This window comes from Ceratosolen solmsi, unplaced genomic scaffold (assembly GCF_000503995.2).
Source record: "Ceratosolen solmsi marchali unplaced genomic scaffold, CerSol_1.0 scaffold39, whole genome shotgun sequence".
NCBI classification, from domain to species: domain Eukaryota; kingdom Metazoa; phylum Arthropoda; class Insecta; order Hymenoptera; family Agaonidae; genus Ceratosolen; species Ceratosolen solmsi.
In genome coordinates this window covers 564,071-577,966 of record NW_011948433.1, presented here as the reverse complement: position 1 = coordinate 577,966, position 13,896 = coordinate 564,071, and positions in this window count along the sequence as shown.

Here is a 13,896-nt window from a genome sequence, read left to right as displayed (position 1 = left end):
AATAATAATAATAACAATAATAATAATAACAATAATAATAATGTACTATTTGTATTTTTATAAAATTAATTATTTTTAACTGTAAGCAATAATGACTGCGCAGTCATGTTAATTTTCAATTCATTTTCATAAACTTTTGCACATTACTGTAATTTTTAAGTAAATTAGCATTGGATTTGTACTCTAATAGCATTAGCAAAATAACTTATGGAGTTTTGAAAAAGTTTTAGGAATATGTATCATATTGTGATGGAATTTATCTTTCTTCACTTTACAATCTTATTTTTTATATTGCAATCAATATGAAATGATTTGTTTCGATAAAACACAAAATGGATAATCAATAAATTCCGTTAGCGTGAACATAAGATAAAATATAAACTTATTTCATGCTCCAATAAATGGTATTTAATGTTTAATAAAAACATGACATTAAGTAATTTATTATCGATATATTATGTTATAACAATAATTTTATAAGTTAATATTTCCTGCTTCTTTTTTTTTTAGTTTCTAACAATTTTATCCAATATTGAAATATACATGCACATATTTGATAAATATTTATATTGTTACTTTCCATAAAATGTTGCAAGGTTTCAATTAAAAGATTTATAAACAAATATTTATAGTCATGATAACAATGCAAACTATCACCGTCTTATTTAAGAGGTAAAATTACGAAACTTACCACCAAGTATTTAAGCTTATATCTTTCATGTAAAAGTAATGAATATAAAATTTTAATAAACAGTTTCAATAAATTATAATAAAAACAGATGCATTTTATTTTGCTTATTGTCCAATAGAAAATAGACAGTTTGTTGCAAAAGCCAAATGCATTAGAGTTAATCTATTGTTAAAATTCGGGAAACGAAAAATGATGGGGTAGGCAATCTACGGTAGAGTGTTTATGTAGAAAAACTCATGCCGAGAATTGAATATGTATTTTAGGAGTTATTCGAAACAGAAATAAACAGTAAAGAAGAATTAATATATTGACTGAGAAAAACCTTTTAATGATGAAACTGCTTAATGAAGAGCTTTTTATGGGTACAAATTTTGAAAAATTACTCTATTTGAGAATACTTAATCTTTAATCAAGTTTTAAATATCTACTGTAATAACTTTAATTTACAATATTGAAGCTTATGACGTTTATTTTTTTTTAAATAAATTCATAGGATTGTAAGGACATTGTTCTAAAATAAATTTAAAAACTCTAGGCTTTTAAAAGGTATTTTGTTCTTCTTTATTTAGTTTATTAAGTTATTAATCTTCCTATTTATCTATCAGAAAATATACAAAAATAACTAAATTTTAAAGTGATGTTGGCAACTTTTTATGAACGATTAATCATATAGAATATTGTAAATTGGCTAAATTATTTTTTACAGCGATGATTCTTCTTTAGAAAAGAATCATTTTCCATTCATGACATAAGATCGATAAACAAACCTACATATTTTTATTCACAAAAAAATCATTTTATTAATTGATTTTTAGGAATAATTTATATCCAGCATATGTCTTTTTAGAGTTTTATTTACAAATTGACTTCACTTTTTATTGGTAATTATCATTTGGCAAATGTATAGTCATTTTATATTGACCATGTTTTATAAAAACAATAAAATTTCGACTAAAAACTTTCATAAGTTCGATAAATTTCATAAGTAACAAAACCAAAAACTTTCATTTAAAGTAGATATTCTTATAGCATCAGCTTTCTCATGAGTGTTTAAAAATTAAATATGTCATTGCTATGTGCTGTGATATATCAGATGCAATCTTATTTTTTTCATACATTCGATAAAAAATTAAAAACAGAAATATTTGTTGAAGAACAATAAACTATTTTATTGTATGTATGAATACATTTAATCCTTTTAATCATTGTAGAATATATATTAATCATAAAGTACGAAATTGATATTTAATAGAGATATATAAATGTATTTAAACAATATCAATTTTATTAATTAGAATTGGAATTATTAATTGAAAAAAAATGTTCCGTTATTATATATCTTTATAATGTTATGTAAATAATTTCAATTAATTATTTCAATTAAATGATTATCACATAAATACTCTTAAGTACATTAATACTCTATGGCTAATATTATTTTTATTAATTATCAATTAATTTTTTAAATTCTTTTTCTTGAAGATATTTTTTCGAGGGGACAGAATCATACACTCCATAATTTTTGTGGAGCTATTGCCGTTTCCATATAATTTCTCAATCCTAATTACTCCTATAGTTTACATCTTGATCGAATTCTACAATCGATTTCATATTTCATAATAATTTAAATAACGTATATAATAATTCTTTATAAGCAAATACATTTTAATATATATGTTGACTTTACAAATTATTTCAATGTATCGCATTAATATTTACTAACAACCAACGACTTTGTTTAATATTTTTATTTTATAATTATCACCGCTTAACTTATAATATTCTATTTGTTATGTAGTTCTCGTACTTTGAATAAATATCGTATTATAATTTACAATTTCATCTAAATAAAAGTAAAAGCTTGCATTTTCATTAAAGAAATTTAGAATATTTTCGTCCAAGTTCAGTAAAAATAATATAAATATTAAAAAACATTGGATATTTACATTTTGCTTTACTTACGAGAAGACAGTTTATTTTTATAATTGCAATAATATTAATTTGCTTGGCTTAACTTCAAACTAACGCATTTAAATATGTGCATAATGTATAAAGTAATAGATATCGTTTAAATCCAATTGAATATTTGTGCAGTACAATAATGTGATACATACAGTATTTACCATGAATCTATGTTTTTATGTTTTTATGTGGACATAAGGAATGAGTGCTCAAGTGTAATGGAACTAGAAAATACGTAGACGTATCTCAGGAATTCTTTTCAGGCCGTAGGTCAACTGAACCCTTGTCCTTCTAACAGGATGAACAAGCACGTGAAAATGGACCGAAATAGTTACGAATGGAAAAAGGCTGAGATATATAAATTTTGTTTTTGTTTTGTTTTTGTATTTTTTTTTTTTTTTTTTTTTTTTTTTTTTTTTTTTTTTATTAAATGTAACATTTATGTAATTAAACTGATTTAATTATTTAAAATAATATTTATGACTCATGTGTTTTTACGAGAGTCTGATATTTCTTAAAGCTTACGAATTTCATTAAAAATAAGTATTTTTTGTTATTGAAACATATCAAATGTATAATTATGCATTTAGCAGCAAGATTCATCATATTTCGTAATAGTATCTAATGTAGAAAATATTTTCGCAGATAAATCTTAATATATTGTATTACTAATTTCTTCAATAATTCAAAAACTTGATTTAAAAATATTGGAAACATTTTTACATCCATAATGTATGTATAATGATTGATTGTTTTATTAAATATAATGATAAAAATATATTGTATGTATTGAATATGTTTTGAAAATAATATTACTTAGAATGTGAAACAAGATATATATATTTTGTTCTACGATATTGACTTTTTAACATTTTAAATAAACATATTATATTATATAGCTTATAATAATCAAATATTAGAATTATTAAATATTATATATATATATATATATATATATATATATATATATATATATATATAAATCAATATTATTAATAGTGTTCTTTACATTTTGATACATAAAAATTAATAAAAAATTTAAATGATCAGATTCGATATATCATAGATGAAAAGTTTAATTTCTATTTCATTTAATATTAAAAAATGAAAAATTATGTATATAATATAAAAGCATTATTATATTAAAAATATTTGTCATTATATTATTATAATTTTTATTTACTGGAACTCAGGATAAAATTTTTATTTACAAAGATCATGATAAATCGATAATAATTTTTATATATTATATTATATATAATATAATGATAATGTATTAACGCTTGACCAGAAAATCTAAGATCTTACATCATTTTATGAGGTATTGTCGATTCCGCAAATATTGTCTTACGATTAATAAAATATTTTCAGAAATACTATTATTCACAATCCTTTGCATCTCTATTTCATTATACATATCAATTTTAGAGTAAAAGCGAGCATATAAAAATTGGTACATTGCATTTTTTAAATTATTTATGGTTTGCATAAGTATATAGAAAATTGAGCAAAATATTTGTATACAATTTTATAATAAATAATTATAATATCGCATAAAGAGGAAGTTGTTGTTCATCTTTTTCAAATATATTTTAATTAAATTTATAAACTATTCAATACGATATAATTTACATGTTTGTATTTGTTAAAATTAATATTAGTCAATTACATATATTGTCAGATATAATGGGCCAGCATTATTATTAGAATTATTATAATAGTATATTAGTAGTATATGGAGTTATAGTAATTTTTATTTTTATTTCTATTTTAATGTTATCAATATCAATGTAAATATCCTCTATTCTGATGGATTTTGTAATATTATAATGATAGTTTGAAAAAGCGAAAAATACGAATCATTTTTCTAAAAAAATTCGATGAATGATTTTTCAGATATAAGATTTTTTATATAAATCATAACAATCAAATTAAGATAATGAATTTATTGATTATAAGAAAAGCATCGGAAGTAAATAATGCTGAAAAATATGAATAAAATCTTAATTATATTATAATTGAATTGTTAATTGAAGATCGCATCGCATCTTTACATATCGTAGTTAGTTACATTTTGTAAAGTAGTTCTGACTTTAATATAACTTTTACTTTGTCGCAACAACTCTTGATCCTTACAAGGATAGTAATCGAAAAGCAATCTAATGACTTTCTGCCGTTATGAGAATTTTAAATATGACCGATAGGTCTAATAAAAAATCAATTGCATGTGATAGACATATGATACTAACATCATATATTTGAAGGTATTGTTATTTTAACTTTTAAAATATTTTTTATTAATTTATAAAAGCAATATATGATTCTCTAAAACCTAAACTAAGATATAAAATTTTATACTTGAAATAAGCATTAAGTTGAGCCACTTTAATATATTTTTAATGTTATTTCTTTCCTTTAAATTTTTTATTAATTGTTATTATAAGAATATATAACGTTTTTTATATATACTGATCGCTTACATTAATTGTAAATTATAATTATATTTTTGTCATTATTTAGTTTACGCTAATTTTTTGCATTTAATATAATTATGCTTCCCTTATACCTTGCATTTTCATTCAATATTTCGTATAATTTTGTTAATTAACATATAATTTGATTATAATTTATTATTTATGTGTAAAGTATTAAAGATATCAATATTAAATTAGTAAATATTTTAATATTTTCAAAAAAAATTTCTCAATTAAAAATTCGAAGCAACATATATCAATAATAATCATATAATTCGCTTTATTTGAAAAATATTTCAATTATTTCTTTCACTTAGTCATTTTCAACTTACAATTTTTTGTTCATTTCATGATTTTTTTTTCTTACATTGTATTTTTAGAAAATCATTTCGGTAAATATTTAATATCATATTAAACGATTTAACTTAAAATAATTGCCGCTCTAGTGACTTATAACCGAGGAACTTCTAGTTACTAAACCAAATTAATGCATATAAGTATTTTCCCTCGAATGTGTGGAGCCAATGCTTCTTAATTTGAAGCGAAAAAGTTAACGTTTGCCTTTTACGATTCAATTAGTGTATACGAGATCCATTGTCAGTCGTGATATAGTAAGAGTTGTAGGGGAGAAATAAAATGTTGAAATAGCTAAAAAAAATACGAGGGTCTTTTTAAGCTGATGTAAGTACAGGAGACAGATATTTATATAAAATGAATAAAAACAAACATATAAATTTATTCAAAGAATTTAAAAGCACATATAATAAATTTAAAATAATAAAGATAATACTTTGAAACGTTAAAAGTGAAAATATTGCATTTATTGGGCGACAAGTTAATCAACTATACCAACACTTTATAATAAGAACGTTAATATTAATTATATTACTTTTAACAATTTTTAAATTAATGTACATGGTGTATTTATTAAGCGAGTACATGTAAATAATAAATTATTTCATTTATTATTAGTATAATGAAGGGATACTAGACTAGAATAGGTAGAAAGTATCAATTTAATAAATACATTAAAAGGTTTCTAATCAGTTAACACATCTACATATGCTATACTAATGGAATTTTTTAACTTCACAACATTATGTCTTCGGTAAAATTACAACTATATTTCTACAAAATGATTTTAAATCTAGTTATTAAGAATAAAATAATTTTGTAATTAATTATACTTTTTTTTATAAAAAATATGTGTAATGAAAATATTTTCACCAAGACATTGTGCAGTTTATTAATTAATTATTATATATAAACTAAAAATTATAATTACTATAAAAATAATATATTTATTATAAATCATTATTATTTTGTTGTATCTACAAGTGTTATTATATATAACTTTGTTGTATAAAAATATTTCGATACTTAATTTATTATTATGATTATGTATTGTATATTGTTACAAAATTTAATTTAAAATAAAATTATTGCATATAATGTTAATAATTTTATAAATATTAGTTCAAGTATTGTTGTAGATAATAAATAAAAATGAAAAATAAAAGAAAAGCAATTTATAAAATGTATATTTATTAAAAGTTAAATATCTTGATATTAGGCTACTATTGAATTAAATATCCGGACAATTAAATTTACAAATTCTTAATAGCATCTGTTATTTCTGAAAAGAGCATATACATTAAGATTATTTAAATTGAATATATTAAAAAGAAGGAACATGCTTTCTAACATAAGAAAATTTAAATAAGAATGTCTATATATTTACTTCTTAGAATATAATTTTTTAATTTAATATATCTGAGCTTATACTAGCATTTTATTAATAATTGTAAATATTATAATATAGATGTTAATTTATAATTTTAAGGATTTTATTTTATGTTGCATTTGAAAGTAATTAATACCCTCTAATAATAATATTATAAAACTCATATATTACGAAGTTTTAAAAATTGAATACTTTAATAATTATTGGTTATATATTGTAAAAGTCACGTTTTAAGTTATTATAAAAATTCTATTAATACAAAATATATCGTAATTATTAATTAAAAAATTTGGAATTCTGTAAATATATAGGTTTTTAGCTTTGCTTCAACAGAGCAAACACACTTCTTTTTACCATATAATTTTTAATTGTCATTCTTAATCAATTGAAAATGTAACTTTAATTTTGCGTTTTTATTATTGACAAAAATTTAATTCTTGCGATTAAACGCACGATTTCAGATTTTTATTTATAAGCGTAAATAAAAAAAAAATCTGAAAATTCAAATTCCTCCATCAATAGCAATTTGCATGGTGGGTAATATGAAATACGGTACGAATTTATTTTATACAATATTTCAAAATTCGTTTCAAAATGCACGATCGTGCATTCACCAATATATTCATCAGTGATGCGAAATTCAATTTCGCCTTTCATTTTTATTACACAAGAAGTGTCCTTACATATAGGCATATTATATATATATATATATATATATATTGTGTATCAGTGAGAAAAGGAGCAAAAGGAGATTTGAGATTGCGTTATTAAGAGTATATTGTGTTTGGATAGGAGCCAACGACCCTTTATGAATATGAGAAATAACTAATTATGGTTCACGAATGAAAGCCGAAGCTCATGTAAGAACATCCGATAGTACTTTTGTTAATACTAGGTGCGATTTTCCGCGTAAAATTCTTTAATATTATAGCATCGGCGAGTTTGTTTATATATATATATATACGTGCAATTGTACCAATAAATTCTTGAATATTCAGTGAAAGTAGTTTAAATATTTGTTTGAGATACCTTGGTTTCGTAAACACAGTTTATGAACATCAATAAAAGCATATATTATGAAAGTAATACTTATTTTTGGAATATGTTCGAAATATTTTACTATCGTAATTAATTAAAAAATTATATTAAAATTTAAAGTAAAATATTTTTATTTTTATTATTATGAAGTATTCCAAGTGAACTACATTGGTTAATTAGGCAAATAGGTTACTCCTATTAATTTCAACTAAAAATTGAAACTTTTTAATGTAGAACTTTTAGAAATTGTATAATATAAATGCATAACAATTTTATATTAACATACAGTCTGACACAAAAAACTTACAAGAAATACATAGAATTTCTAATTGATTTTGCGTGTGTGATATAAGCGAATTGACTGTTTTTTTAAAAGAACAGTAGTAAAAGTATATAACGATACTAATATTTATTATTATAATAGTTAATAATTGTATTACATCTAAATAATATGTTATTGAGTTGTTAGAATATTATTTCATATATTATTTGACTAATCTTGTTTTCATAAAATGTAAACAGTACCCGATTTTAATAAAGCATAGTAATTAAATAAGTTATTTTTATGTAACTCTATTTATTAGATGTATTATTTTTAATATTTAAATAAATAAATAAATTTATATATTATAGAATTTGTTTCGTATCGATTTATGTGAATTAACAATTTATATTTATAATTATGATAATTTCAAATTATTATGTAATATATATGAATTATAAAATATTCGATATATTTATAAATAGTAATAGTTCTTGAATGTTTTTTTTTATTATTCTGATCATATTTTAAGAAAGATCAAATTTAATAAAACTACCATAGCAAGAATGATGGTAAGAAGGTTCGAGAGGATGCAAATACAAGAAATTCTAAGGCAACTATAGTAAAATTTTGTATGTAACAGTTTATTAGATGCGAATGGCTGCCTTTGTAAGCGCACATTTTATTGAAAATTATAATTTTAAAAACATTCTAAATGACTACATAGTTATATTAATTATCAGTTAGAGTTTTATAAAACTTATTAAATATTGTGAAAATAAAAAATTTTTATGATACATCGAATTAATTTTTTTGGAATAAAAATCTTAAATAAAGTTCTATAAAGTCATACAGACTTTTTATTGTAAAACTATTTATAAGAATTAATAGAAATTTTAAATGTAAGACCATTTTTTATTTATTATATTTATATATGTATGTATATATATATATATATATATATATATATATATTTGTAAATAAAAATAAAATTCATTAATAATTAAATATTTCAAAACAATATTTTACTAGTGAATAAAATTATATAACAAGATCGGACATTCATTACTTCTTAATAAAAAAAGTATAACATTTTATTAAATCTTCGTGATACAATGACAGAAAAATAAAAGAAGTTATAATTCCAATTCCTAATCTTGGAAACGTGTTATAAAGTGTACTGTGATATTTTAGAAACTTTGACACTTTTGTATTAGTCTAATAAAAGCACGTATTAATTATAACTTAAAATAAACCAATATTTTAATTAGGCATCAATAATGAGGATAATAGTAGTATATTGCAAATATTAATAAAAAAAAAAAACTTAACCGATCATATTATATAATTTATTAATGGTATTTTACTGAGTTTTTAAGCACATAATAAAATAATGTATAATTTGCATGTTCAAGTGTTTCTTCTCTTCATTTATTACTATTACATCATTAAATTCCTTCATTGCTCTTATCGATTTTAATAGCAAATTAGTTAGTAAATTTTTTTTTAATTAACAGACCTTATTGAATTTATTGAATTTAATGCGACCAATAGGAAGCCTCTATCTGAATGCTCGATTGATCATGATAAATCCTTTTAAAAGGTTGTGAAAGTGATAGCGTAAAATGTTTACACTTTATTGGCGGTGGCGTTAGTATACGTAAAGAGATTCAATTAAAACTTGTGTTCCTTTCGAATTTCTCATAATAATGAATTTGATTCACTGAAAAAAAATTCTAAAAAATATTATTGAAGCAAGCAACGAAAACTTATTTTATACAAGTATCTTTTTATATATGATTCTGTTTACAATAAACCAAGAATTTGCCATTAATAATGCCAATTTAATATGACATATTTCCAATTCGGTAATTCTTTATTGAATAATAACCCTTTATACAGAATTTCTCACTGAGTAATTAAAAATTCACTACTCAACTTAATATTGTAATCAGAATATTTCCTTTGAAAGACGTGTTAAATTTTTTACATGCCATATGAATGTGATGTATACAAATCCTAGCGTATTTCCATTAAAATATGCTGCAAAGCAACTAATTAAAAAGATATTTAATTGCAGACAATTTTAAGGCGTATTGTCAAAAATACAATTTACATGAATTTATAAAATATAATTTGCTTCTATTTTTTTTTTTATTTTTGTTTTTTTTTTAATAATCTATAATAAAAATATTGATTTTCTACTTAATAATATATTATATCGCTTATTTGTATAAATACAAATATTATTTCATTCAAGTAAATTAAAAAGATTTTTAATTAAACATTTTGCTTTTATAATTATGTATATATATTTTTTTTTTAATTGTAATGTTTTGCATTTTGCTAAAATATGTTATATATTTTAAATGTTCGCCTTAACAAAAGGGCCAAATAAATACAATTTACAAGATGAAAATAGTTATTGATATTTATTCATTACGATGAAAAATCGACAGCTTTCGATAACAACTATTCAATAAACTTTATAAAATAAAAATTCCTTCTTTTGCTTCTTAAGCTATAGGAAAGAAGCGAGAAACGCATGTGAATTTCACGAGCGCGAGTACACTACAGTTCGAATATTCGGTATGTGCGATCCCTGATTTACGATACGACCTCTTCGCCGTTGTGGAAAAATAAGAATTCTGATTTACGCGCCATGGTTACTCATCCGTTTGGTCTTCCAATTGAGCAATGTGCAGAGACTGGATTCTGTGGATGCTGGTAATTGTATGCGCAAAGTGTTGAATCTCCCGGAATCACAAGGGAGTGCAAGGTCGTTACGGGCGATTTATTTAGTTCGCATGCATTACCGTGTAGTGCAAGCACCGTTAAATACGAAATATTACGCAGGGAATCGTGTCTTTCCTTTAACGGTAAAAATTACGTATACGACCGTCGAATCGATACCGCCGCTATTGTTGTCGCTGTTCGCTGTTGTCGCCATGTGCTCAATTACACAAAGTTAATAGATATGGAGACCAATTGCGTAAAAGAGCAACATTATTCGATTTTAAAGGTTTAGTTTATGGCTCGAACTACCAATTCAATAGTTCAGTGAATTAGTCTCTCGGCAGGATAATTTTAAAGGAAATAATAAGTGGAAGTAAGAAATAATATTTAGTAAAAAACAATGTTTATTATTGTAAAAGATTATAATAATATTGCACTGTTGTGTGTGTGTGTGTGTGTGTGTGTAGAGAGAGAGAGAGAGAGAGAGAGAGAATTATATTGAAGTAGTGAGGGTGTGTTCTTGCATTCTTAGTAGCACAGCATGCAGCTGCCATTGCTGCAATAGCATCACTAAATCGCAAATAATGCCTACCTGATTGACAACTAGCATTTAGCATTGTTGTTGTTTCAGCTAGGCTCAAGTTCAACACATGAGCTATTTCTTTCACCTCATCTCTAGCAAATATGGCCCCTGCTAAGGCAGTTAGAATTATCTTCTCATCTAATAACACAGCACATGCCTTAGATAAGCTATTAACAGCAAGTAATGATGATTGTTTCATAGATATTTCCATGGTATGGTCTGTGACTCTATACACATACTTAGATGACTTGCAAGTTCTTTTCATACGTATATTTCATAGTTCCGTGACCAACAATGATGTAGCGGATCGTGTTTCTTATCGAAAGTTTGTTTATTTCATGTAAGTTGCCATGGTCATGATTGTGGCGATTTTGATCCGTGGTAGTCCTGTCCACCACAATGGATGTTCTTGAATTTATGTTGCACGTATGTTTTGTGCACCATGCCCTGGATCTGATGTCCCAGAGACATATCTCCAGTGCGCTCTTGATAATTTGTCTTAACAGCTGGATAACCCTGTTTTCACGTATTCCTTTCAACTTGATGGTTGGGACTTCCGTGTGAGGGTTACCGTAAATCATTCCAGCAATGGTGAGCGCGAAGTGATATTACAATGAGCCTTTTGAATACGCGCACGAACCGAAAGCTTGATTGTTCCGTGGCGGCTCTGCTGAAAATACCGACCGTTCCATGGCGGTCCTGCTGAGGACAGATCGAGACTCGTGTGCCATGGCTTCTACTGGTAGATGATTGAATCGGTTCATCATGGTCGGTCACTGCGGTCGAGTCACGGCAAGATGTTAGCCGCAAGCGCAGTTGGTCGAGGGTGGTTCGGCAAGAAAGCCGGTTAGCAAGCAACAACAAGCTTTCACCAAGAGAGATTTTCACCGAGAGCGCGAGGCGCGCCGCGTGCATCCCTTATATAGCCACGCGGCGGCGGCTCACTTAGCTGGCAACAAAGCATCGTCGTTGTTGCACTAATTCTTACACGAGGCGTGGAAAGAAAAATCTGGAACCTTCGAGAATGTTCGACGAAAGAAAAGTAGGAGTAATATCTTTGTGTGATGTTATAGTATATTAGATTTCATGTCGTAAAACTTGCTCGGACTTGCCGAGTTTTGTTTATAAACATTCGCCCGAGTGCGCGTCCCGGTCCGATCGCGCGTGCCGTACGACGCCGCACAGCGCGTATGACCTACTTTTTCTAAAATTCATGGAACTGCATCAATCTCGAACAAACATCATTTTTAATAATTAAATAAATTTTAATAATGCATTAATTTGTACAATCGTTGAAACGTGAATTTCCATAGTTATAACAATTGCAATATCTAAATTTTACAATATATGAACTGTATATTGATAAAGAAGTATTAATAATACTTCATAATGATTATTTATATACGTTAAATTAATAATTTTTATATATGGAAATATATTCTCAAAAATCATTTTATGCAAAATATTGGCCGTGTGGAACTGAACTATACATCGACAATCTTATAAGTACGAAGAGTCAAATATTTATTTGTATCAATAGTAATATATTTCAAAATATTAAATTTAAACTAATTTATAAAATAATAATTAAATGAATTTTCTTTTTTACAATCGCCCGTGCAGTATTATTGATTGTTGAGAATGGAAGATAATCTTTGTGTGTTTTTCTGTTGCTTCAATTTAAGGCAGAAGATAATTGAATCGACGAAGTCTTAAATCTTAAAAATTATTATTTTTTATAGGAAAATATTGATTTAATAAAAAATAATTTCTATGAAATCAACACTGACGAACATTCAATTCAATCTTTCCCCATTACTGTACTGAAACGCTTATAATTACTTTTTTTCAATTAAATATATTATTTTTATATTTATAATTTAAAAATCTAAATTTATTTCAGCTTGTCTTATTCCAATTTCCAATAAAATTTTAATACTATTTTTTATATCTTATCATAGACAAATTTACTTTATCTCCTTTATCTTCTGTTTATTCAAGTTAATTACTTCATCGCTTAAAATAAATATAACAATTTTTATATGATGACATATCATAATTGAAATATGATAGCATCGATCGCATAGTATAATTTTAATATTAATTACAATTTTATTCATTTTTATATAATATTTATTATAATTTATTATTTATTATATATATATATATATATATAATTTATTTTTTATTTATTTTATTTTTATATATTTTATTTTTATATATTTTATATTTTATATATTATATACACAAATAATATAATTTATATAGTACATACATTTTTAATATCATCCGTTATTCTTCTTTCTATCCTTTATAGTCATTATGCACACAGACAGTATATTATTAAAAATTCAATTATTTAATAGTTATGGTTTTAATTTCATTATGTCACGAATGTCACGACTA